Below are 22,270 nucleotides of genomic sequence, written 5' to 3'. Positions count from 1 at the left end.
TGTCTGTCTTGCTCACTGCTGGTAACCCGAGCACAGAGAGCAGGCACAGTAACAAGGACTCAAGCATCTACTGACTGAATATATCAAAAAAATCAAAAGCAGCCTTAAAAGACAAAGGTAAGAATCTTAAGTGGTTAAAATCCAGTATGCTTATTTAAAAAATTATGCAACTGGTTTCCTATGTACATAATGCTTCTAGTCTTTTGTTTTCTAATTACCAATACTTAAGTCTCCTGAAGAACTGAAATCTTTCTCTATGGATGAAAATATGGAGTATGGATGTAATTGTATTTAGTTTACTGAGGGTGGAGAGGAAAAAAGGCTTGCATTACTAAGTAAAAGATGAAATAAGGCTACAGTTAAAACCACTGAGTATTAGTACAAGATTAGAGAAATAAATGGAACAAAATACAAAGTTTAGAAATACACTCCCACCACCCCGGGGAAACCTGGCTGCCTCAGTCAGTTAAACGTCTGGGATCAAGTCCCAATCACACTACTCCCTCTGCTTGTGCTCGCGCCCATACTTGCACTTGCATCTTCTCTTTGACCGATAAATAAATAAAATCTTAAAAAAAAGAAATATTACCTCACCCCCCCCCAAAAAAATACCCTGTAAGACACACTTTACCAAGGTAGCTTTTCTTTTCTTTCAAGATTTATTTATTTAGGGACGCCTGGGTGACTCAGTCAGTTAAGCCTCTGCCTTCAGCTCAGATCATGATCCCAGGATCCTGGGATAGAGGTCTACACGGCGTTCCCTGCTCAGTGGAGAGCCTGCTTCCCTCTCCCTCTGCTACTCCCCCTGTTTGTGTGCTCTGTTTCTCTCAGTCTGTCAAAAAAAAGAGATTTCTTTATTTAAGGTGTACCTAGTGGCTCAGTCAGTTAAGCAGCTGCCTTTGGCTCAGGTCATGATTTCGGGGTCCTGGGAGCAAGCCCCGCATCGGGCTCCCTGCTCAGCAGGGACCCTGCTTCTCCCTCTGCCTTTCCCTTTCCCTTTCCCTGATTGTGTACTCTCTCTGTCCCTCTCTCTCTCTCAAATAAATAAAATCTTTGAGAAAGAGAAAGAGAATGTTGGTGGGGAGGGAAGGGGCAGAGAGAATCTTCAAGCAGGAGCCCTGCTGAGCCTGGAGCCTGACAACCAATGAGATCATGACACCTGAGCTGAAACCAAGAGTCAGACACTTAACCAACTAAGCCACTCAGGCACCCCCAAAGGTGGTTTTTCAAATTAGATAAAAGGATAAATCAGTAGTCTGTACAACCTGGCCCCAAAAGTTAGATTCCTTCTTCTTACCATAAACAAAAATAAAATTCCTGCTTTATTAAAGAAATATTAAAAAGCCACTGAAAAAGAAAATATTAGTATTTATCTGATAGGCCCAGGTAAGCCTATTTACCAGTTTTCTCAGAGATAAAAGATACTGCATCCACCATAAAAGGACAGGAAAGTAATAATAATAAAGTAATACCAGGCACTTCTCCCAAATGCTTTGCATACATTCATTTGCTTAAGTTACAACACTGCTATGAGGTACACACTATTTATTATTACTCTCATTTTACACATGAGGAAACTATCACAATCTTAAATACTATAATACTATTTCATCTCTGCTTCAGAGAACAAAAGGGAGCTCCTGAAAATTAAAAAAAGAATGCAAATCCAGCAATTCCACTTCTGGGTATTTATCCAAAAGAAGTGAAATCTGGATCTCAAAGAGATACTAGCACTCCCATGCTCACTTCAGCACTGCTAACAAAAGCCAAGATGTGGAAAGAACCTAAATGTCCACCAACAGAATGGATAAAGAAAATGTGGTGTACACACACAACAGACTACTATTCAGCCTTTAAAGAAAAATAAAAGAATTCTTTTTTTTTTTTTTAATGAACCTGGGAGACATGATAGTAAGTGAAATAAGCCAGTCACAAAACGGCAAATAATGCATGATTCCACTTATATGAAGCATCTCAAATAAACAATCTCATAGAATCAGAGTGAATGTGGTTGCCATAGGACTGGGAGTAAGGGGAAATGGGAATTTGTTAATCAAGTGCAACAAGTTTCAGTTAACTAAGACTAATAAGCTTTAGAGATCTGCTGTACAATGCTCTATCTATAGTCAACAATATCCACTAAAAAATTTGTTAAGACCGATATCAACTTAAATGCTCTTATCACAATAACATAAATAAATAAATCTTATCATCCATGTCAATAAACTGAAAAGCCTTCATGAGAGGTGGGAAGGAAGGAGTTTGTAATTTACTGCAAGTGGAGTCCCTGACTGGCATGGGAAAATTTAAGACCAACTGCCAGCCTGTCCTGGCAGCCACAGAAGGCACAAGATTCTGCATACGTATAAAAAGAGTAACTATATGGGGCACCTGGGTGGCTCAGTGGGTTAAAGCCTCTACCTTCAGCTCAGGTCGTGATCCCAGGGTCCTGGGATCGAGCCCCGCACTCTGCTCAGCAGGGAACCTGCTTCCCTTCCTCTCTCGGCCTGCCTCTCTGCATACTTGTGATCTCTGTCTTTTAAATAAATAAATAAAATATTTTTTAAAAAAGCGTAACTATATTCTTGTAGGGACTGTGACTATTTAGAGTTGTATGAAGAAGAAGAATGGAGCAAATAAAGATGTTGAAAATGGGGTTGCCTGACTGGCTCAGTTAGTAGAGCATGGGGCTCCTGATCTTGGGAGTCGAGTTCAAGCCTCATGCTGAGTGCAGATTACTTAAAAGAAAAAGCTGACGGGGCTCCTGGGTGGCTTAGTTGGTTAAGCATCTGCTTTTGGCTCAGGTCATGATCTCAGGGTCCTGGGATTGAGTCCCACATCAGGCTCTCTGTCCATTAGGGAGTCTGCTTCTCCCTCTCACTTTCCCTCTGTATTCTCTTCTCTCTCAAATAATAAAATCTTTTCTTTTCTTTTTTTTTTTTTTTTAAAAGACTTTACTTATTTGTGTGAGAGACAGTGTATGTGCACTGAGGAAGAGCAGGCACAGGGAGAAACAGGCTCCCGCTGAGCAAAGAACCAATGCGGGACTCCATCCCAGGACCCTGGGATCATGACCTGAGCTGAAGGCAGACACTTAACCGACTTAGCCACCCAGGTGCCCAATAAATAAAATAAAATTAATGAATGAATGAATGGACAAGGAAAGAAAGAGTTGATAAATATGAAATGAAATGAACTTAAGTGGAAAAAAACAACAAAGGCTACAAAATGCAATCAAAGAAATTTCCCACAAAGTAAATAGAGATGGGAAGAGCAGAAAAAGGATAAATTTATTGGATCAGTTCAAAATATCCAACATCCAATTAACAATTCCACAAAAAGAATAGAGACAATAAAGGAGAGAAAAATCAAGGACATAATTCCAGAGAATTTCCCAGAACTGAGGGACATTAAGTTTCAGTTAAGTGACCAGGGCATTAGATGAAAAGAGCCACACAAAGAACATAATAAAATTTCAGAATGCTGGGATAGAGAAGTTCTAAAGTTGCAGAGGTCAAAGATAACTGGTATCTCATGAACAGTGAAAGGCAAAGAGCAATAGAGCAGTATCTTCAAAATTTTCTAAGGAAAGTTATGTCCAAATTAGACTTCTAGGGGCACCTAGGTGGCTCAGTGGGTTAAAGCCTCTGCTTTCAGCTCAAGCATGATTCCAGGGTCCTGGGACTGAGCCCCGATTGGGTTCTCCACTCAGCGGGGAGCCTGCTTCCCCCCCTCTCTCTGCCTGTCTCTCTGCCTACTTGTGATCTCTGTCAAATAAATAAAATAAAATCTTTTTTTTTTTTAAATCAGATTTCTATACCCAACCAAACTATCAGTAAATACCTACATGTCTAAACAATTCACCTCTTGTGTACCCTTTTCTCAGGAAGCTGATGGAGAAAGGTGCTCTTCCAAAATGAGACTGAATTAAGGAAAGGATATGGGAAAAAGTTAACAGGATCCAGCACAAAAGATACAGGAAAAGTCATGAGGATGATGATGTTGACAGAGCAAGCATGACAACTGCCTAGATAACATCCAAAATGGAGCAGATAAGAAAGGTATCTCCAGGAAGGTAAAACTTGTAATATCGCTAAAATATTTAAAATACTGAGGAATATTTACATTTCTGGGTAGACTTTAAAGATTAATTACTGATGAGAAGCAGAAATTAAGCAAAACAGAGCAAAAAAAGATATTACAACAGAAAATAAAAAGCTATGCAAAACAGGAAAATTACCCATGGCATGTGAAATGATTCAGCTGTAAGTTATACACAGCCATACACCTCCAACAGTGAATAGTGCTCTAAGCAAAATTGTATTATAACCAGAATGAAAATAAATGTGAATGTGTGAAGTGGTCAGGGAATTCTACCAGAAACCACCACCATCCAAGGTGGGAAATTAACAGATAATACAAAAAAAATCAGAAAAATCAGTAAGTAACAAAATAAGCTTATTATGTAGAAGCAGTAGCAAAAATAACAGTAGAAGCAGAAACAACAGCTTCTAGGGACCAAGAAGGTTTTTTATACGTGTATTAATAAGTAAAATTAAATTCAATAAATATATAAGATGCTTTTAAGAAAATGTACTATGAGAGAAAATCAAATGTATACATAAATGTATTCATGTCTATCACATAGCTATCAGACAGAGGAAAATGCAGAAGAGCCTAAATGTCTACCAAAAAGGAACTAGTTAGATAATTTGAAATTACATGGCACATCCATGATTAAATGCCACGAGTCATTTAAAAATGCAAACGGGGAATGCTAACAAGAACCAGGTGGGACAGGGAAGTCCAACCCCGATTTTGCTTAAACACACACATATTCAAGTAATACACATATGAAAATAAATATTCATCAAAATATTAACAATGATTATACACGTATAGTTTATGAATGATCTTTTCAATACTTCCTAATGAATAAACATGTATTATTCAGGTAAAATAGAAACTGCTGATTCTACAACTTAGAATCAGAGAGGAGAGCAGAGCTACTATAATCATCCTGTTCCAGTTTATTAAGCTGAAAAATAAACACTGCTTAACAATGCAGAACTTCCCTTAAGGAATCTTCTGAACAACTCTTTAACACATAAAGCTGGTTTAATACGCCAGTGTTATTACTAGTTCCTTTTAGCACCATACATTTACCTTATCTGAACAATGATTCAACTTGCACCGGATCCCAAACAGACACTACCGCAAACAACACTGGCAGTGTCACTGGCTTCTCCAGTTTACAAAGTCAGGATACAATTCTGGAACAAGAGGAAACAAGCAGTGATGAGACAACTTCCCAAACCTTGCAGACTGTATCATGAAATACAGATGCTTCAAATCTCAAAGCAAAAACTCTACTTTAACCCTCAACTTCACTCCAAATGGACCTTCTCTCGAAGCATACTGGCCTGAGGGTCTTCGGTCCCACTCAGGTTTTTATCCATCCAACCCCCTACCTACAGTAAGGCTGCAGAACAGAAAGCTAAAACCTTCCCCTTATAACCTGATACTCTCACTGGCAATATTTCAGGTGCTATAGTCTGCATTATGCAAGACTAATTCACAAACTCCGTAATTTAACCTGGACAATTAGTTCAGAAGAATTAGATATCTGAAATTAAAAAATGTAACTGAGGAATGCGGAACTGAATTTAACACACTGCAAATTAAAACAACTTCGCATCCTCATCCCTTAAAACACAAAATAACCCTTCTGATCCAGTTACTTAAATACTCTCAGTTCTAAACATTACTAACATGACCATACATCAAAGCTATATAGTATTATTCATAACAAATAGGAAAACAAAGTTCCAAGATGAGCAAGTATGAATGTCCTTATTCCTCCAGGCTTGTTAAAGCTTTATCGTTCATTCATATTGTTACAGAGTAGGAAGACACCCAACATTCAAATAATCTGAAGATGCAGTCTTAATCACTTTTTTCCCCACTTACTCAGTATTCACTCAATTAAAGACAACCACCCTAGCTTTCTCTAAAAGCTGTGGTTTGCACATAGCTGAACTCTGCCTACCTAAGCCAGGAAAAGAAAGGAATGTATTTGCTTAAGCTATGGTCTCTTGGTATATGTGAACCCTCAGCCTAGAATGCCTCCTCCCCTCCCACCAACCAAACCCCTACTCATTCTTACAGGGGTCTCGTTCCCCAGCAAGCTGTCTGTCCCTGATGCACATAGGCTGAGTTCTGTACTGCTTTTACGTGTTATCCTGGACATGTCTCGCCTTACACTCATCTCATTACATCCATTAATATCGGTTTCCCTCAAAGGACTACAATCTATATATACCTAACACTGATATGTGTTTGCTGAGTAAACTGAAAACCCAAGCAATAAAATCTTGACCTATACCAAAGGTAATCAGGTAATTAACAATAATAAAAATAATAAAAATTTACTCTTAAAACTAACAGGCTAAGACTACTTTATTCAGATAACATTAGTATTCGGTCAGCCCTTTCACCAAATTAACGACAGTGTTTACATTTAAGGAGTTCACAGTAACACAGCACTTTCAAAAACTTTCCTGCAAAATACTTTCCCATATATTCATGATGCTTATTCTTAGAATATATCCTAGGTTACATCAGCCAAAGCTTTTCCTTGTTTCTAACTGCAGAGGAAGAGGGGCTCACAGCAATCAGCTGGAGGGAAGTCAAAGTGACTGTTCCTGGACTGAGAACCGCTTACTTTACAATGCACTGAATTAAAGAAAATGGGCTATTCTATTAATACACCCATCCTTAAGATTCTAACCAGATAGCTAGCAAACACACACACACACACACACACACACCCCCTTCTGTTTTACTACCCCACCGTATTTCTTTCCTATTAATTAACCTCCTCTTGGACATCAGCAAGAATTTTATCACCCCAACAAATCTTCAATCTTCCACTGTTGCAATGGGTGAAGAAGCCAATCTGAGAATCTAGCCCTTATTTACTCCATGACAGTAAGGAGACACCTAAAGCCTTGAGTCATCCCTGCCACCGTCTTTATGCACCCTCCCCAGCTTGTCCTGCCTGTGTCATCTGGACATTCACAGGCTACTTTTTCCTTGGTCAAATGCCAGATTATTAACAAGGACACCATGGCACTGCCAACAATAGACCTTTTCCCCTTTTACACAATTTCCCTAATTGTCCACTTATTCAATAAAAAATTTATCAAGTATCTACCACATTGCCAGACACTATTCTAGGCAATGGTGGGTCGACAATTTAAGTATCTCTTCATTCCCAGAGCTTATATTCTAGGGGAAAGTTGGGGGTACAGAGATATGGGTGAACATACAGGTCCTGCAAGCCATTTTAGGACTTTGGTTTTCTTCTGGGTAATGTGGGCAGCCAATGGAGAGTTTTCAGTAGAAGAGTAATATGACCAGAATTATGTTTTAAAAGGATCATTTTGGCTGCTGAGTACAGAACAGGTTTCAATGGGACAAGGTCAGAAGAAATTAATAGATATTGCCTCTAATAATTCAGGTGAAGGACAGGAGTGGCTTAGACCAGAAGGCACCTCAGAATACTCCAAACACTACAGACCAAATACTACCAATACATTCCAAACACTACCAGACCTTAAGTAACAACATAGTTCCTAAATCCAAACAGAGGGTTAAATATTAATATTCTAGGACTATATTTGTACCCTAAAGTTAAAGACTTGAATTATTTTTTTCCTCATCTTACCTCAGGGACCCAATAATCTTAGTTACTGAGATAAAGAACATGAAGAAAACACAAGGATGACCCTGCCTGCTCCTATGAACCTAAGTTTAAAGCTAGTCCTCTAAAACCACCAAGCATAACTTGCTTGTGTAAGACTAATTTCCTCTAGCATTAATAGCAAGATACCAATAAAAGTGAACAAAAGAGCAGTATCTTCTAATTAATTAAACCAAAATAGCCACAGTACAAAATTTAGGAGTGCCTGGGTGACACAGTCCATTAAGTATCCCACTCTTTGTTTGGGCTCAGGTCATGATCTTAGGGTCCTGAGATCAAGTCCACCTCAGGTTCCACTCAGCACGAATTCTGATTGCCCCTCTCCCTCTGCTCCTCTTCCAGCATACATACTCTCTCTTTTCTCTCTTGAACAGCATCTTTAAAAAAGAACAAAATTTGAGGGTGCCTGGCTGACTCAGTGGGTTAAGCCTCTGCCTTCAGCTCTGGTCATGATCTCAGAGTCCTGGGATGGAGCCCCACATCAGGCTCTCTGCTCAGCAGGGAGCCTGCTTCCTTCTCTCTCTCTCTGCCTGCCTCTCTGCCTACTTGTGATCTGTCTCTAATAAATAAATAAAACCTTAAAAAAAATAAAGTAAAAAGAACAAAATTTAACCTTAGCTACTTCCTGTCCGGGGGGGGGGGGGGTGGAATACTATGGATTGAGGAGATTATGACAGCTGGGCAAATAAACTTTTAGTGTTTTACCACAGAAAACCATGCGGAGTTTGTTCTAAGCCCCTTCCATGGCATCAGCAGGAACCAAAACAGAATCCAAGTCTGGTGAAAATACAAGTGGTTTTGGAGAAAAAGATACTTCCCATATGGGTGGCGAATATAGGGCCTTCTACATCAAGGGCTCATCAAATGATGCACAAAGGCCAATTCAAGCCCAGCCTATTTTTTCCTTTTTTTTTTTTTCTCCCTAACCACCCATGAGCTAAGAATTGTTTCTACATTTTTAAACGGTTGAAAAAAATCAAGAGTATTTCAGGATGTGTGAGAATTCTATGAAATTCAAACTTCAACATCTATGAATACTTTTACTAGAATACAGCCATGTTCCTTGGTTTACAGCTAGCTGCTTTCACACAACAGCAGAGTGGAGTAGCTGCAAACGAGTCTACAAGGTCTCACCACCTTGTGCTGCCAAAGACTGCGGGGATGAGGGTACAGTTCAGTAATTCAAGTATCATGCATTCTGCCATTTTATTACTAGTTTTAAATTACCAGTATACCTCCATATGTTAAGACAAGACAAAAGGGGACTTTGAACATTACCCATTTAAGGGGCAGTGTAGAGTGTGGATTATTTTGTTAATGATTTATATGGCAAAATTCTGTTATGAAAAAACACCAGGAGTACCTGGATGGTTCAGTGGGTTAAAGCCTCTGCCTTCGGCTCAGGTCATGGTCTCAGGGTCCTGGGATCAAGCCCCGCGTCAGGCTCTCTGCTTGGTAGGGAGCCTGCTTCTCCCTCTCTCTCTGCCTGCCTCTCTGCCTACTTGCGATCTCTATCTCTCTGAGTCAAATAAATAAATAGAATCTTAAAAAAAAAAAAAAAAAATGGGAAGAAGGAGCACCTGGCTGGCTCAGTCAGTGGAACATGTGGTTCTTCATCTCTGGGTTGTGAGTTCAAGACCCATGTTGAGTGTGGGGATTACTTAAAAATAAAATTAAAAAAAAAGAAGAAGAAAAAAAAAACACCGTAACTTTGCCAAGAATATGATGTGTGTCGACATCACCAAACTAAGCACTCATCACAATATTCATATCTAACAGCATTCCGTTAGAAAATGAGAAAATGTAAAACAGAGTATCTCAGTGCAACAGAAGATCTTCACAAAAACAAAAAAGTAAAAATGAAGCTACAACCAAAGTAACTTTCTGAGTGGTTCATTTGTTAGCTTAACAGGGAAAGCCATTTATTTACAGTGAGTTGATTAAATCATGTTTGCAGCAGCCAAGTAATGTGTCCAGAGAAAATCATTCTGTTCAAGCCTCTTAGCCTTTTGACTGGAAAAGCTGATGTGAATGGGAGCAAAAGCAGCAGTCAATTAAAAAATAAAGCAGGGAAGCCTGAATGGCATAGTCGGGTAAGCACATGCATCAGTCTCTTGGTTTCAGCATCAGGAATCTGAGCCCTGCAGGGAGTCTGCTTGAGATTCTCCCTCCTTCTCCTTTTGCCCCTCCCTCTTATGCACTGGTGCTCTCTCTCAAATAAATAGATTTTTTTTTTAATTTTTTTTTTTTAAAGATTTTTTTTTATTTATTTGTCAGAGATGGAGAGAGAGTGAGCGAGGACAGGCAGACAGAGAGGCAGACAGAGGCAGAGGGAGAAGCAGGCTCCTGCCAAGCAAGGAGCCCGATGTGGGACTCGATCCCAGGACCCTGGGATCATGACCTGAGCCGAAGGCAGCTGCTTAACCAACTGAGCCACCCAGGCGTCCCTCAAATAAATAGATCTTAAAAAAAAAAAAAAAGGCAGGGGCGCCTGGATGGCTCAATGGGTTAAAGCCTCTGCCTTCGGTTCGGGTCACGATCCCAGAGTTCTGGGATCGAGCCCCGCATCGGGCTCTCTGCTCAGCAGGGAGCCTGCTTCCTCCTCTCTCTCTGCCTGCCTCTCTGCCTGCTTGTGATCTCTGTCTGTCAAATAAATAAATAAAATCTTTTTAAAAAAATAAAAAAAAATTTTAAAAGGCAGGTGGAGGGGAAAGGAGCTGACCTAAGTAACTATGAAAAGAGTGGAACAAGGAAAACAGCAAAAGGAACTGTACATAATCACTATATTCTAGACGTTAAAGTTGTTTCCCATGGGGGTATGGGTTAACAATTGTGAAAACATTATATATGTATACTGGAATTAATAAGTATGGAATTAGTAAATAAATGGATGGCAGATGGTGAGAAGCAAACTTCTCACTGTTGGGAGTAGGAGGCCACAAAGACAGACAGACAGGCTAGAATGACCCAGGTGGTACTGGATTAGAAGTGGAGATACCAGTATAAGCTCCTGTTTCACTTATACGAATGGACACACACAGATACGTCAGAAATATTTACAAGTATTTCTACATATATATAAAATGTTGTTATACACATAGCTCCTATATGTACACACACATGTATTTCCTTGCTTTGTCACATGAGGAGACCTATAAGCAGTAACATTCCAGTACCAATAAGCACATCTAGCACCTACACCTCGATTTCTAATAATATTCTCCAATAAAAAAAACCAAAGCTCCTTGGAGAAATGACTAACTCAAGGGCTGACGCCAGCAAGACACTGGATAAGCCTGGAGTATCTTGTAATGCCAGAAAGGAAGAAAGTGCAACAAACAAACAAACATACAAAAGCCACCACAATGAAGGGATTATGTCAAAAGAACACTCCTATCCAACTAAGAGTGTTCAAGAGCCAAACTTTAAAAAAAAAAAAAAAAACTGAACAAAATGAAGTAATGGATAATTCAAAGTATAAAATATCCCTGAGACTATACTGATATAACTGTATAAATGGATGAGAAGAGACCAAATGTCCATGCCAAAGAATCCCAAGTAATTTATGTATATATTCCACCCTCCAGAAGGTGGAACACAGCTCTCCATTCCATAAGTGGAATGGAATGAGCCTAGTGATTTCCTTTCAAAAAGTAAAGTATGGAAGGGAGGAAATAATTTACAGCAGAGAAACCTAGCCAGGTGATCAAAGTTAACATCAACAATAAATCATGTTGGTAACACATATTCCTTGGTATGATGTGATGGAAATGATACCTTACTTCTGTGGTCTTTATCACTAAAATCCGTAACACCAGTCTAGCCATGAGAAAAATTCCAACTGAGGGACATTCTACAAACTGTCTAACCTACACTGCTCAAAACTGTCAAAGTCACCCAAAATAAAAGTCTTAAAAGGTGTCACAGCCAAGAGGAGTCTAAGGAGACATAACTACAAAAGGATATACCAGAATATCCTAGATAGGCTCCTGGAACAGAAAAGGGGTTATCAGGTAAAAATTAAGAAAATGTGCATAAAGTAAGGACTTTGTTAACAATGCATCAACAATGGCTCATTAGCTACGAACAACATACCATACTAATTTGTTAACAGGGGAAATGGGCATGAGGTATACATGTGAACATTCTGTACTATCTTCTCAGATATTCTGTAAATCTAAAACTGCTCAACAACCGAACATCTGTTAAAAGGGGAGAAGAATGATTTTCCGTGGTCTTCCTTGCCTCTTGGTTCAAAGATATTATAGACACTGCATAGCTGTTTAACTGCAGAAATCAATGCTGGGTTTGAAATGACCCAAGAACTAGCCTTTCTGAACAGTCTACACAGAACAACTACAGGTGAGAATCTTCAAAGATGCCTGAGAGAACACTAATACAACCTGAACTTGAATCTGCTAAGACGTGGCACCAATGATGGTGGTAAAAAAATATGTAAAGAAGAAAAGACTTAACTGGACAAATGTACAGGACTTGTGAAAATGTTAAGGTGTTTCAAGCACAAGGTTATTCCCTGTACATTCATCAGCAGGTACTCCACAAAACTTCTAATCACAGGCTGAGCCAGTACTGTCAAAAGTCACCTGCATTCACTGTCAATTCACTTTTATAGACTGAATGAACCATCGTCAGTTCTGTGATTTTTTTGTCAGAAATAGAAGGTGGATCCTGATTTGCATTACCAAACAGCAGTTCAATGGCTTCGCAGCAAAATTTTATCGATGGGATTTTTTTTAACCTAAAATTTTCTGAAGAACCACCCTTAAACATTATTAATGAATACTGAAAGGCTTTGGAAATAGCTTTTGTTGCAGACTTGATAATGTTTCTTAATGAATTAAGTAAAAAATTATAAGGCAAAAAAATAGCATTTTTATGGGAAATACATTATAACAGCAAATTAACTTGAACAGTAAACACTGTTTGAACCTCAGGTAATGTAAAGTTACCTTATTCACTCCTCCTGTACTATCAAAGTTAACACAATGATATCTCTGTTCACACAAAACCTCGAAAGACCGGGGCGCCTGGGTGGCTCAGTGGGTTAAGTCTCTGCCTTCGCTCAGGTCATGATCTCAGGGTCCTGGGATCGAGCCCCAAGCCCTGCATTGGGCTCTCTGCTCAGCAGAGAGCCTGCTTCCCCCGCCCCCCGCCTGCCTCTCCGTCTACTTGTGATCTCTGTCAAATAAATAAATAAAATCTTGAAAAAAAAAAAAAAAAAACTTGAAAGACCTATCTTTTTCATTCAAACTACAGTTCCAGCATTATTTCCAATCTTCATGAAAGTGCAAAGTAAATACCCATCTTTCAAAATCATCTAGATTGCAAGTGAAAAGCTTTCATCTAGGAGTTCCTGGTTGGCTCAGTCAGGTGAGTGTGTGGCTCTTGATCTTGAAGTTTTGAGTTTGAGTCCCGCTTTGGGTGTAGAGATTACTTAAAATCTTAAAAAAAAAAAAAAAAAAGAAAGAAAGAAAGAAAAAAACCCCACAAAACTTCCATCTAATCTTCCATTGGAAAGGATTACTCTGCAGTGTAATGGTACCCAAAAAAGGCAAATATCAAGAAATGAATCTAACAGAATTCTATAAATGCCTTCCAAGAGGTGAATGTGCTCAAATAAACCATATGCTCAAAAAGAATTATATGCTCATGGGATTATTTGGCAATACCTGTCTGTATAAAGACATTTTCAAAGATGACATACCTGCAACCTCACTAAAGATTTCAGCATTAATAGATAAACATCTGCCATCCATTTTGATAAAGCTAACTTTGAACCCCATGTGAAATGTTATCTCCCAAAGTGAATTCTACTCCTGTAACACACCTGCCTTACAAAAATTGTATTCGACTATTACATTTTGAATTCTGTCAATAAAATACTTGTTTTCTTGGGGAGCGTGGCTGCCTCAGTCAGTAGACCATGTGACTCTCAGAGCAGTGAGTTCAAGCCCCACATTGGGTGTAGAGATTATTTAAAAAGATAAAAATTTATGGGCGCCTGGGTGGCTCAGTGGGTTAAGCCGCTGCCTTCGGCTCAGGTCATGATCTCAGGGTCCTGGGATTGAGTCCCACATCGGGCTCTCTGCTCAGCAGGGAGCCTGCTTCCTCCTCTCTCTCTGCCTGCCTCTCTGCCTACTGTGATCTCTGTCTGTCAAATAAATAAATAAATAAATCTTTAAAAAAAAAAAGATAAAAATTTAAATATTTGTTTTCTTTCTCTCTAGAGAGAAAAAGTCTGCAAACTCTGGTTCTACGCTATTTGCTTAACAAAGGCATTTAGTGCAGTAATTCTCAAAACTGTGGGGGTCTCAAGTGGTAGAAACTGTCACTTTTTAATCCTTATACCCAACAAATGATAGTTAGACAAATAAAATTAGTAATCAATCATCCCAAAAGCAAGTTCCAAAGCACTGGCACAATATATAATACAAAACCACATATGCTCTAAAGGTGGACTACCTTTGATTCCCAGCACCACCAACTAGTAGTTCTGAAACATGTGGTTAAGTTACTTTATTAAATCCCACTATCTGTCTCCTCATCTGTAGAACTGATTCCCACTACCTAGAAGCTGTTATTAAAATTGAATGAGTTAGGGACGCCTGGGTGGCTCAGTTGGTTAAGCGGCTGCCTTCGGCTCAGGTCATGATCCCAACGTCCTGGGATGGAGTCCCACATCCAGCTCCTTGCTCGGCAGGGAGCCTGCTTTTCCCTCTGCCTCTGCCTGCCTCTCTGTCTGCCTGTGCTTGCTCGCTCTCTCTCCCTCTATCACTGACAAATAAATTAAAAAAAAAAAAAAAAACTTAAAAAAAAAAACAATTGAATGAGTTATATGTATGTGAAGTACCTCACACGATACTTACTGGTACAGGCCAATGTCAAAAATCAGAGTTAAAAAACAAGACTTCCACCAGCTAGTATGGGTAATCACACTGTCATTAAACAATGACTATCTTTCTCCTGAGAATGCATAATTTGTCTCTATGGTAGACTCAGAATATGAGGTAGACACTCGTATAGCTTCAGAACCTTTTAAAGAAGCCCTACACTCTGGCAATAAACCCAAGCCTAAACTTGATTCCAGGATGATGAGTCTGCCGCTTAAATGACACCACTAGTCTGTGCCCAGGTTCTCAATTCACAAGAGACAGAGAAGGATCAATATGCCATCCGTGCACCTGAGAGTTTCCACCCAGATTGGTAGTTTTTAAAAATCATGCTTTCAGGCTATGCTCAAGTACCCTGGGGCAAAATAACATTCACATCAGAATCCTCTGGATCAACCAGCAGTTAAGACTGCCAGGAAATCCTAACAGTTGCTTTCCCAGAATTCATCTTTTTATCATATTGCAAAACTTTTACAAGCTACGATTTCCTAAAAACTTAAACCTCTATCTCCTTGAAAATCACTAGTAGTGTCATGTTAGTGTAATGTTACTAGATTAAATGGCTTTTCCAGGACAAGTACCAAATTCCTTTTTGTATCCCCAGTGTCTAGGTACATGTCTGCTGAGTGACAAACAAACCAAACAAATGAGTGACAAACCAAACAAATGAGTATTGGCTATATATTTACTACAGAAAAATAAACAAAACGGACTCTTTTAACCATTTTTTCGTGTACAGTTCTGTTCTGTTACACCGTTATACCATCATCACCACCATCCATCCACATCCAGAACTTTTTCATCTTCCCATACTAAAACTGTGTACCCATAAAACATTAACTCCCCACCCACAACCACCATTCTACTCTATGAATTTAACTGCTCTAGGTATCTCATGTAAGGGGAATACAAGATTTGTCTTTTACATAGAGTCTCTATCACCTAGCATGTCTTCAATGTTCATCCATGTTGTTGCACATGTATAGTTTTATAAAAGGGAAAAACATGCATAGAATCATGGAACTTGAAATACTACCCAAGCTTTTATTTGCCTGAGCAAAGTGTTTAATTCTGCATACCTAGTTTTCTTCTGAGCACATACACAGTAAAAATGTCAAATGGTACAAGAGTGACAATGAAAAGTGGTCCTCTTCCTAATCTCTACCCTCCTTATACCCAACTTCCAGTCCCCTTCCCTTATTTAACTTTTAAATTTTGGAACATAACCCCCAAGCACATGTTACCTTGCCTTGAGGATGTCCTATTATTAACACTTTCAGTTGGCCTATCAGGAGTGGCTAATCCGTCTCTTCTAAAAATACTATCATAAAGATCAAAAACAATGAACTTAAACTTTTTTTTTTAAACATTTCACAAGTATTTCACCCAGTTAACACTCACTGAGCACACTATGAATGACGTCTTTGTTAGGCAGCATACCGAAGCAAGAAATATTATAGACCCTGGAGTCATGTAAAAATTAGTTTAAAACATCTCCTTTTAAGCCTCAGTTTCCTGATCTATAAATTAGAGGAGTAACACTACCTCATAAGCTGCTATAATATTTAAATGAGGAAAAATCTAAATTTTAGTACAGTTCCTAGTAATATAGCAAGCATTCAAATAATAGTAATAAATAATTCTTGGGCCACCTGGCTGGCTTAGTTGGTGCAACTCTTGATCTCAGGGTTATGAGTTCAAGCTTCACAATGTGTAGAGACTACTTAAAAATAACATTTTAAATAAATAAACAAATAAATAAATCATTCTTAATTTCCTTCCCTGGGCACCATAGAAAGCACAAAGATGAATCAGAAACTCTGTATCCTTCCAAGTCCTTACAATACAACACAGGGGTTTATCTCATTATTCTCTTATCATTACGCTGAGAACCTGGTTATTAATACAATTTCCAGATGGCCCACACTTACATATTTATGGATCTATTTCTAAATCTCAGTAAGTTATTTGAAAAAATAACTGTGACTTGAAGTGCTAGAATAAAGACAAAATTTGCTACCACGAGACCCCGTACAGGGTGTGTAAGCCTCAAGGCAGTCAACAGCAGACTTTGTGGAAGAGCAGAGAGCCCTGCGACTGAGAACCCACAATCCGGGGAACCTGGGTGGCTCAGTGGGTTAAAGCCGCTGCCTTTGGTTCAGGTCATGGTCCCCAGGGTCCTGGGATCGAGCCCCGCATGGGGTTCTGTGCTCAGCAGGGAGCCTGCTTCCTCCTCTCTCTCTGCCTGTCAAATAAATAAATAAATAAATCTTTAAAGAAAAAAAAAAAGAACCCACAATCCACTCTAACTTACAGGCAAAAACACTATCCAGAAGAGTATCCATTTTGGACAAACAGTACTGGAAGTAAGAGTCACAGAGCAGCAAGAACTGGAAGCATTCCTAGAGATCGTATCTAGCACTACCATAGGTTTACAGAAGGGAAACTAAGCACAGAAAAAGAAGGGTTTTACCCAAAAGGTGACCTAAAACTAGAGCCTTAAGGCCCTTGGCCATCCGTGTCCCAATTCTTTCATGTCATCATGCTAATCGTTTACCTGTTAAAGAACCTTAAGGCACTTCATCCAGATGGCTCTGATTCCTCACCTTTCTTCCATTACTTGCCATCTAAGGAAAAAAGTTCTTTAATATGCCTGATGAAATCAGTCTTAAACATGCCTAAACCATCCTAAAATGTGCTCTACTGGAAGCCATAGGGGATGCTGAATAAGAATAAACCTAATTCACTAAAGGTCTATTTGAAAGAAAATTTCAGTAAACAAAAAACTATTAATTTTAGAGGTGGAAAAGAAGATGGTACATTCAGAGTCTATCTTCCGCAACTGCTTAGCTTTATTAAAAAAATTTCATCCGGGGCGCCTGGGTGGCTCAGTGGTTTGGGCTGCTGCCTTTGGCTCGGGTCATGATCTCAGGGTCCTGGGATCGAGCCCCGCATCGGGCTCCCTGCTCCGCAGGAAGCCTGCTTCCCTCTCTCACTCTCTCTGCCTGCCTCTCTGCCTACTTGTGATCTCCGTCTTTCAAATAAATAAATAAAATCTTTAAAAAAAAAAAAAAATTTTCATCCAAAACAGAATTTAATTAACAGCCCATTTACACCAGGACATTAGACCAACACAACCAACTTTTAGATGAATCACATCTGCTTTCATTTTCAGAAAAGAGACCAAGCTTCATGACAGAATATCAAAAACAAGAAGATATGATCATATGCTGGAAAATCCATTAAAACAATCACCTTCGGAGATTTTTTTTTTCCTTTTTTAAATTACAAATCAGGAGTAGTTACTAGGTTTGACATGAAAGTCAATAACTACTTCTTAGAATACCACCAAACTAACTTATTTTCAACTAAACTATCAGAAAGAATCCCATCAACAATTTTGGAAATCTATCCCAAAATGTCCATATTCTCTGGTTCTAATTCTAGAAAATAAATTTGTAGCCAATATTAAACCAACAGCAATTTGTAAACACAATTTAGGGAAGCTCAAGCCTCCTCTTCCCACAAAATACCAATTCCCAAGAGCACTGAGCCATTCCCCTAAGCAGAACGTTCCTCACAAAATGCATCTCATTCCATCGCATTTATAGGTAATATAACAGCTCACCAGAATCAGTCCTATATTCTTAAGTTTAACTAGGAAAACAGATTACTACAACAATGGTATAGTCACTAAGAGAACTGTATCATCTGTCAAGCTGATTTTCTTTTTTAAAGATTTTATTTATTTATTTGAGACAGGGATCACAAGTTTGCAGAGAGGCAGGCAGAGAGACAGAGAGAGAGAAGAGGAAGCAGGCTCCCCACAGAGCAGAGAGCCCGATGCGGGACTCCATCCCAGGACCCTGGGACCATGACCTGAGCCGAAGGCAGAGGCTTTAACCCACTGAGCCACCCAGGCGCCTTGTCAAGGTGATTTTTTAAAAAAAAAAACTTTATTGGAGAGACAGCACGCAAGGGAGGGGCCTAAGAGGGAGAATCTCAAGGAAATTCTCAACTGAGTGGCGAGCCCTACGTGTGAGGCAGAGCTTGATTTCACAACCCTGACATCATGACCTGAGCCAAAATCAAGTTGGACACTTAACCAACTGAGCCACCCAGGTACCCCTATTAAACTGATTCTTTTACATGGAGTTTTATGACTCATGTCATCCCTGATTTAGCAATCCTGCTTTTTATTTCTTGGAAATTGGGTTTTAGATACATTAATATTTTTCCAATTTCTCATGCATAAAGTTTAGAAGATTTAAGCCCTGGCAAAGGATTATAAAGGCCACTACACACACGCTGATCAGAGAAGAGCCCGATGCTGAAGCTCTGGAACTTTTAAAAGAAAATACAGCGGGGTGCCTGGGTGGCTCAGTCAGTTAAGCATCTGACTCTTGATTCTGCCTCAGGTCTTGGTCTTAGGGTCATAAAATCAAGCCGCTTAGGGCTCTGCTCTTCAGGGAGTCTGCTTCCTCCTTCTCCCTCTGCCCCCTGTCACACTCACACTCTCTAAAAAAACATTTTTATAAAACAGAAGAAAATATAGGAATCTATATGAACTTATGAAAAAGGACTACAAACAAAATATTCTGGTTACAAACCATAAAAGTAGAGATTGATAAATACCTATATGTTTTAGAAAATCAAAATGAGGGGTGCCTGGGTGGTTCAGTCAGTTAAGCATCTGCCTATGGCTCAGGTCATGATCCCAGGTCCCTGGGATTGAGACCCACAGGGAGCCTGCTTCTCTGACAGGCGCTCTCCCTGCTTGTGCTCCCTCTCCCCCAGCCCCCAGCAAATAAATAAATAAACTCTTTAAAATAAATTAAAAAATTAAAATTTAAAAGAGAAAAGATTAATCTTCACCATCAGAGAAATGCCATCTAAAACTACAATAAAATATTTCATACTCCTAAGAATGAAAAAACTTGTGAGCGCCTGTGTTGCTCAGTTGGTTAAGCATCTGCCTTTGGCCCAGGTCGTGGTCCCAGGGTCCTGGGATCATGTCCCACACCTCACACAGGGAGCCTACTTCTCCCTCTGCCTCTGCCCCTCTGTCTCTCATGAATAAATAAATAAAATTTTAAAATTTTAAAAATTTTTTTAAATTTTAAAATTTAAAAATTTTTGAAGAAAATGACAAAAACTGTAAAATCTAACAGTATCATGTCATTAAGTGACAGAAATGTCTGTGAGAGACTATAAACTGGTATAATCTCTCAGGAAAATACTGCGCTAGTGTCCTAATAAAGATATGCATATCCTGGGGCACCTGGCTGGCTGAGTCAGCATGAGACTCTGGATCAAGCCCCACACTGGGAGTAGAACCTACTTAAGAAACAGAAAAGAAACTGGAAGAAAGGAAGGAAGGGAGGGAAGGAGGGAGGGAGGAGAAAAGAGAGAAAGGAAGAAGAGAGAACGAAAGAAGAGCGACAAATACACATCCTATGACCCAGCAATTACAGTTTTAGGCAAAAACCCTAGAGAAACTCTCACAAGTCAGCAGAAAATAAAACCAAGAATATTTCTGAGAGTGGGTGGCTCAGTTGGCATTACATTACAATACATTAATTCTTGGCATTCAATTCTTGGTTTCTGCTCAGGTCATGATCTCATGGGTCGTGAGATCGAACCTCACCTGGGGCTCCACACTCACCGGGGAGTCTGCTTAAAAGATTCTCTCCCTCTGCCCCTACCCCATACAGCGTGTACATGTACTCTCTCAAATAAATCTTAAAAAAAAAAGTGGGGCATCTGGGTGGCTCAGTAGCTTAAGCTTCTGCCTTCAGCTAAGGTTGCAATCCCCTCTGATTGAGTCCCACAGTGGGCTCCGTGCTCAGAGACGAATCTGCTTCTCCCTCTAACCCTCCCCACTCTCATGCTCTCTCTCCCACTCTTAAATAAATAAAATCTTAAAAGAAAAAAATTTTTTTGGTGGCACCGAGCAACAGAAAAATAGATTAAGTGTTATGTTCATACAGTGAATACTGTACAGCAGGGGCGCCTGGGTGGCTCAGTGGGTTAAAGCCTCTGCCTTAGGCTCAGGTCATGATCCCAGGGTTCTGGGATTGAGCCCCGCATCGGGCTCTCTGCACAGTGGGGAGCCTGCTTCCCCCTCTCTCTCTCTGCCTGCCTCTCTGCCTGCTTGTGATCTCTGTCTGTCAAATAAATAAAATCATAAAAAAAAAAAATACTGTACAGCAATGAAAATGAAAAACACATATACCATAAATGAATCCTACACACAAGCCTGTGCAGAAAGTTACCAAAATAAATCAATACTAAACATATGAAGCTTAAAACCACAAAAGAATGATACCACATTTTGTACAAGAAAGCATGTATTTTTTTTTTAAGATTTTATTTATTTATTTGACAGAGAGCGAGATCACAAGTAGGTAGAGCAACCAGCGGGGGGGGGGGGGGGGGCAGAGAGCCCAAGGTGGGGCTTGATCCCAGGACTGAGATCATGACCTGAGCCGAAGGCAGAGGCTTAACCCACTGAACCACCCAGGTGCCTCAGAAGGCATATATATTTAAGAGAAGTCTAGAAAAACCCGTGCCTTGTTATTTTATTTGCGTGTCCCTTTACAAACGGTTTTTTTTTTTTTTAATTTATCCATTTAACAGAGAGAGTGAGAGATCTTGCACAGCAGGGGGAGCAGGAGGAGAGGGAGAAGGAGGTCCCCCACTGAGCAAGCAGGGAGCCCCATACAGGGTTCCATCCCAGGACCCCAGGACCTTGACGTGAGCCAAAGGCATCTGAGCCAGACATCTGAGCCACCCAGGCACCACACCAGAAGTATGTTAAACACTAAAAACAAAAACATGGTTGAGAGAACAGGAGACAATCCTAGAAGACTGAACTGTAGAAGTGGAGTTTTAGTTCATAAATTTATAAAATCGATCTCTTAAATATATCACTAACACTTGTACTATTCTTTGTATTTTTTGATGTCTTCATATTCCATGTTTTTTCAAGCATGAAAAAAAGGTTTATACAATGCTGAACGCTGTGGTGGTGCTCCCTTTAGATTCCCTTTCTCAGCCTCCAGAGAAAAGAGATCCTCTAGGATAGTGACAACAGAAGAGTACTAGCATTCCCGCGTGCCTCACAAACTTCTTGGTCAAACACATTTAGATTTTTGCAAACACTTTTAAAGAGTGAAATAGAATTCATAAAGCAACGTTCTTAGGGTCAAATCAAAGAAACAACTCCACATCGAAGGATAAGCCCATGTTATCTGCTGAACACTGGCAGAGTGGTAAGGAGCAAGGGCCTTGCAAACACAAGACTAACGCGGATGAGAGTCCTGACTCCAGTTTTGTGCAGGCTTGAGCATAACCTTTACCGATTTGCCCGTCTCTAAAAAGTAGCTACACTAATCTTATAATCTATTGTGAGCTAAATGAACTGATATATGTAAACCACAAAGCACATTATATTCTAAAAGGTTGCAGTCTGGAGAGAAAAAAAAAAATCCAAGAAGTTGGAAGGGAAAGGCTCTTTCCCTCAGCAATGTACTTACATAAACATCAAGCAACAAAGAAAATCAAATCCTTAAAGTTAATTCTGTTTCCAGAA

At 39.6% G+C, this 22,270-nt stretch overlaps 1 protein-coding gene across 8 annotated transcripts in view; it reads right to left on the bottom strand.

Moving 5' to 3' along the window:
• The window catches only part of THRAP3 (thyroid hormone receptor associated protein 3), a 75,036-nt gene that overhangs the window by 41,865 nt on the left and 10,901 nt on the right, over nucleotides 1–22,270 (bottom strand). For 4 of the 8 annotated variants that reach the window (XM_082686867.1, XM_082686864.1, XM_082686868.1 and 1 more), the window contains exon 2: nucleotides 5,167–5,273. The exons of 2 other annotated variants lie outside the window; for them this stretch is intronic. The gene's annotated coding sequence lies outside the window, so the exon portion shown is untranslated. Of the gene's footprint in view, nucleotides 1–5,166; nucleotides 5,274–17,233; nucleotides 17,304–22,270 lie in introns of all 8 variants that reach the window. 2 more of the 8 variants (XM_082686865.1, XM_082686869.1) reach the window with 1 other exon arrangement.

This window comes from Mustela nivalis (assembly GCF_964662115.1).
Source record: "Mustela nivalis genome assembly, chromosome: 10".
Lineage (NCBI taxonomy): Eukaryota > Metazoa > Chordata > Mammalia > Carnivora > Mustelidae > Mustela > Mustela nivalis.
Note: the sequence above shows the minus strand (reverse complement) of the source record. Positions and strands in the feature narration are given on the sequence as shown.